We start from the raw sequence: 6,304 nt of genomic DNA, 5'->3' as shown, positions 1-6,304 counted from the left end.
TTATAACTGGACATAGAACAACAGACTGGTTCCAAATAGGAAAAGGAGTTCGTCAAGGCTGTATACTGTCACCCTGCTTATTTAACTTCTATGCAGAGTACATCATGAGAAATGCTGGGCTGGAAGCAGCACAAGCTGGAATCAAGATTGCCGGGAGAAACCCAATAACCTCAGATATGCAGATGATACCACTTTTATGGCAGAAAGTGAAGAGGAACTAAAAAGCCTCTTGATGAAAGTGAAAGAGGAGAGTGAAAAAGTTGGCTTAAAGCTCAACATTCAGAAAACGAAGATCATGACATCTGGTCCCATCACTTCATGGGAAATAGATGGGGAAACAGTGGAAACACTGTCAGACTTTATTTTGGGGGGGCTTCAAAATCACTGCAGATAGTGATTACAGCCATGAAATTAAAAGACGCTTACTCCTTGGAAGGAAAGTTATGACCAACCTAGATAACCTATTCAAAAGCAGAGACATTACTTTGCCAACAAAGGTCCATCTAGTCTAGGCTATGGTTTTTCCAGTGGTCATGTATGGATGTGAGAGTTGGACAGTGAAGAAAGCTGAGTGCCGAAGAATTGATGCTCTTGAACTGTGGTGTTGGAGAAGACTCTTGAGAGTCCCTTGGACTGCAAGGAGATCCAACCAGTCCATCCTGAAGGAGATCAGCCCTGGGATTTCTTTGGAAGGAATGATGCTAAAGCTGAAACTCCAGTACTTTGGCCACCTCATGCGAAGAGTTGACTCATTGGAAAAGACTCTGATGCTGGGAGGGATTAGGGACAGGAGGAGAAGGGGATGACAGAGGATGAGATGGCTGGATGGCATCACCGACTCGATGGACATGAGTTTGAGTGAACTCCGGGAGATGGTGATGGACAGGGAAGCCTGGCGTGCTGCAATTCATGGGGTCACAAAGAGTTGGACATGACTGAGGGACTGAACTGAACTGAACTGATCGACTAACACTTTCACTTTCACGCCATAAAACAGGGAACTTTATTATTATCATTATTCCCTCCCTTCTTTGATATGCTTGAAGTGATCCTTTAGGAGCCTGATGATCAGAGCTCAGACTCCACACGTATCTTCAACAAGGATCCTGAAACTTGTTATCTTCCTGTTTCATCAGTCACAGAGTGACATGGAATAGGAACTCGGCTTTGCTGCCGAAGGAGATGGAATTTGTAGGAGGGACAGATTGTGGCCCAGCTCAGTCAAAGCATCAAACCAGAGTGGCGTCCCAACTGGAGGGAGGGACTAACCTTCATTCTGAATCAGAAATGACAGGACTCTGTTTCCTGCTCCTTTGGGGCGTGAAGTGTCCCCTCACTACACTGGTCTGCAGGGCTAGGATGACCCAGTAACCACAAGTTACTGCCATGGGATTTCTGCCTGTGATACTCCAAAGTCCAAGTTTAGCATTTTGGTTAAGAATAAACATTCAAAGAGCCAGGAAAGTATGGTTGGAATCTTGATACCACCTGTGCCTTTGAACAATTCATTTACTTCTCTGGTCCTCTGTTTCCCTCTTGTTTAAATTGGCTGATGAACCATGGTGCACAGTTAGTAGGAATGTAAAATGGTGCAGCTGCTATGGTGGTTCCTCCAAAAACTAAAAATGCATTTACTATGTGATCCAGCAATTTCTCCTGTGGGTGTACAGCCAAGAGAACTGAAAATAGGATCTCAAAGAAATATTTGTACACCCATACTCATAGCAGCATTATTGGAAGTTGGAATCAGCCCAGGGTACATATAGGAAGAAACAATATACACAAAGTTGTCTATAAATATCGGGATATTTTTCAGCACAAAAAAGGCAGGAAATTCTGGGCCATGCTACAATGTGGAAGGACCATTGGGACATTATGATAAGTGATTTCACAGTCACAGAATGACAAATATGTCTATTTCTTCCTGTGTGAAGTTCCTAAAGTAGTCAAATTTAGAGGTAGAAAGGAAAAAATAGTTGTTTCTCCAGGGCTGGGGTGAAGGGAAAAACAGAGTTATTGCTAAATGGGGACACAGTTTCGAGTTTACAAGATGAAAAGAGTGCTTGCGATTGGGCACAGCAATTTAAATATATTCAACATTGCTTAACTGTACACTTAAAATGGTTAAGATGGTAAATTTTATGTTATGTGTGTTTTACCACCACTTTCCTAAACTGCTGCCCATGGTAAATAATAAAGCCGGCTTCTCAGTGTTGCTGTTAGTAGCAAACCTTAACATGATATAATATAAATTACTGAACAGTCGCCCCTCAGGAATACCCACATCCGTGGGTGCTCGAGTTCCTCCTAGTCACCCCTACATCTGCAGACACGAAGAGCAGACAGTACAGTGAGGAGTGAAGTCAGTGGTGCACATGTCACATTCACTGTGCGAGCATAATTACTGTTTGTACATGAGTCAAAGTAGTCTTATATGTAAGGACACTGATCCAGTCACTCCCCATCCCCGGCACACACATACACTTCTCTTTTCACCTGCATCAGTAGGTCCCAGCTCCTGCTTTCATCTGGAAAATCGGTCTGATACCCCACCCCCACCCCGTACTCTGGGGTTGCAGAGGTCTCTGTGGGATGATGTGAACTCAGCGCTCAGTCTCCCACAGAAGACGATGACCCAAGACTTACTGGATCCTTGGAGCAGTGCCTGGAGCACTGGGTCAGTCAGGGAGGCTGAGGGTAAGCTGTGCAGGGCTGGAGCTAAGACATCTCCAAGAACCAAAGTGGGGAGTCATGAGCACAGAAGATAGTCCTCACCCCTGGGTTGTTGGGGTGGAGATGGGGTTGGGCGGGTGTGGAGCAACTGCAGTGTTGTTATCAGCCCTTGACCCTTATGTGGTTACCCTTGGGGGAGATTCTGAGAGGGCTTTTTTTTTTTTTTTTTTATTGTGGTAAAACACACATAACTTAAAGTTGACCATTTTAACCATCATTAAGTCTCCATATCAGTAGTAGTAAGTGCATACACACTTTGTACAACCAAAGCCCAGGACTTTTTTCACCTTGCAGAACTTCAGCTCTGTACCCATTCATCAGCAACTCCCTCTTTCTCCTGCACCAGTTCAGTTCAGTTTGCTCAGGTGTGTCCAATTCTTTGTGACCCTGTGGACTGCAACCCACCAGGCTTCCCTGTCCATCACCAACTCCTGGAGCTTGCTCAAACTCATGTCCACTGAACTGGGGATGCCAACCAACCATCTCCTCCTCTGTCATCCCCTCCTCCTCCTGCCTTCACGCTTTCCCAGAATCACAGTCTTTTCCAATGAGTCACTTCTTTGCATCAGGTGGCCAAAGTATTGGAACTTCAGCTTCAGCATCAGTCCTTGCAATGAATATTCAGGACTGATTTCCTTTAGGATGGACTGGTTGGACCTCCTTGCAGTCCAAGGGACTCTCAAGAGTCTTCTCCAACACCACAGTTCAAAAGCATCAATTCTTTAGCACTCAGCTTTTTTATGGTCCAGCTCTCACACACACACATGACTACTGGAAAAACCATAGATTTGACTAGATGGACCTTTGTCAGTAAAATAATGTCTCTGCTTCATAATATGCTGTCTAGGTTGGTCATACAGGTTCATCCAAGGAGCAAGCGTCTTTTACTTTCCTGGCTGCCGTAACCATCTGCAGTGATTTTGGAGACCAAGAAAATAAACTCTTTCACTGTTTCCATTGTTTCCACATCTGTTTGCCAGGAAGTGATGGGGTTGGATGCCAGGATCTTCCTTTTTTTTTTCTTCCTTTTTTGAATGCTGAGTTTGAAGCCAGGTTTTTCACTCTCCTCTTTCACCTTCATCAAGAGGCTCCTTATTCCTTTTCACTTTCTGCCATAAGGGTAGTCTCATCTGCATATCTGAGGTTATTGATATTTCTCCCAGCAATCTTGATTCCAGCTTGTGCTTCATCCAGCTCTGCATTTCACATGATGTACTCTGCATATAAGTTAAATAAGCAGGGTGATAATATACAGCCTTGATATACTTCTTTCCTAAATTGGAATTGTCTGTTTATCCATGTATGATTCTAACTGTTGCTTCTTGACCTGCATACAGATTTCTCAAGAGGCAAGTCAGTTGGCCTGGTATTCCCATCTCTTTAAGAATTTTCCACAGTTTGTAGTGATTCACATAGTCAAAGACTTTAGGTAGTCAATGAAACAGTAGTAAATGTTTTCTGGAATTTTCTTGCTTTTTCTATGATCCAATGAATGTTGGCAATTTGATCTCTGGTTCCCCTGCCTTTTCTAAATCAAACTTGAACATCTGGAAGTTCTTGTTTCACACACTGTTGAAGCCTAGCTTGGAGAATTTTGAGCATTACTTTGCTAGTATGTGAAATCAGTGCAATGGTGCAGTAGTTTGAAGGTTTTTTGGCTGTGCCTTTCTTTGGGATTGCAATGAAAACTGATCTTTTCCAGTCCTGTGGCCACTGCTGAGTTTTCCAAATTTGCTGGCATATTAAGTGCAGCACGTTCACAACTGCGATCAAAACTATCCTCAAGAAAAAGAAATGCAAAAAGGCAAAATGGTTGTCTGAGAAGGCCTTACCAATAGCTGAGAAACCAAGAGAAAGGCAAAGGAGAAGAGGAAAGATATATCCATCTGAATGCAGAGTTCCAAAGAATAGCAAGGAGAAATAGGAAAGCCTACCGAAGTGTTCAACGCAAAGAAATAGAGGAAAACAATAGAATGGGAAAGATCAGAGATCTCGTCTAGAAAATTAGAGATACCAAGGGAATATTTCATGCAAAGATGGACACAATAAAGGACAGAAATGGTATGGACCTAACAGAAGCAGAAGATATTAAGAGGAGGTGACAAGAATACACAGAAGAACTATACAAAAAAGATCTTCATGACCCAGATAACCACGATGGTGTGATCACTCACCTAGAGCCAGACATCCTGGAGTGTGAAGTGAAGTGGGCCTTAGGAAGCAGCACTACGAACAAGGCTAGTGGAGATGATGGAATTCCAGCTGAGCTTTTCTCCTCCACCAGTTCCTGGAAATTACCCTTCTCCTCTCTGTCTTGATGAATGTGACCACTCCAGATACTCCATTTAAGTGGAATCACAGAATATTTGTCCTTTCCTGTCAGGTTTATTTCACTTAGAAGAATGAGTTCCTGAGGTTCCTTCATGTTGTAGTATGTGTCAGAATCCTCTTCCTTTTTAATGATAAATAATACTCGATTATTTGTGCTTGCCACATCGGTTCATCAATTTCTCAGTCAGTGGGCACTTGGATTGCTCTCATGCTTTAGTTATTGTGAATAACACTGCTGTGAACATGGGTGTGCAAATATCTCTTTCAGGCATGCTTTAAATTCTTCTGGGTATATCTTCAGAGGTAGAATTGCTGGATCATGGGGTTCTAAGATTTTTATCTGCTGGTGATGGAGAAAATGTTCACATATTGAGGGGAGGTCAATTTGGCTTATATATGGTTCAGCCTGAACTGTGTGTGAACCAAGGCTGCATTGTCCAACCCTCACAGCTCATCTAATTTAACCCTTGGGGTAAAGAACATCTGTTTTGAAGATAAGGATGAGTAACTCCCTTCTCATGGGCTTCCCAGGTGGCTCAGTGGTAAAGAATCCGCCTGCCAAGCAGAAGACACCAGTTTGATCCCTGGGTCGGGAAGATCCCCTGGAGGAGGATATGGCAACCCACTCCAGTATTCTTACCTGGAGAATCCCATGGACAGGGGAGCCTGGCAGGCTACAGTCCATGGGGTCGCAAAGGGTGAGACTTGATTTTGTAAACACACACACCACTAAGACAGGCTTACTGATTGATTCTGACAGAATTGAGAGAATCTTGGCTTTTTCAATTCTAAGAATAAAGAAATCTCTCAGGGGGTTTCCAACTAAGTGGACATGAGTTTGAACAAACTCCAGGAGATAGTGAAGGACAGGGAAGCCTGATGTGCCACAGTCCATGAGGTCACAAAGAGTCTGACATGACTTGGCAATTGAACAACAGCAACACGATTCTACAGAAATTTGGTACCTAGTTTTCTCTACATTGTCCAATCTCTCTGTGCCTTAATAAAGTCCACCCAATCAGACCTATTGAACAAATGACAAAAGCCATAAAGGTATAAATGCTTTAAAATATGCAATAGCCCAGGGTCCAACATTAGGCTATCCTAACTATAAATTACCATTTTCACTCTTTGCTCTTGAAGATAGAAGATTCCCCCTGAGCATATTAACTCAGAGACATGGTGACCCATATGGACCCATTGGCTATTCTGCACCCGGAGTTAGATTTGTAACCAAATA

Source organism: Bos grunniens, chromosome 18 (genome assembly GCF_055505025.1).
Source record: "Bos grunniens cultivar Pamir isolate PY7600 chromosome 18, Bosgru_T2T1.0, whole genome shotgun sequence".
Taxonomy (NCBI): domain Eukaryota; kingdom Metazoa; phylum Chordata; class Mammalia; order Artiodactyla; family Bovidae; genus Bos; species Bos grunniens.
This window is presented reverse-complemented; position numbering follows the sequence as displayed.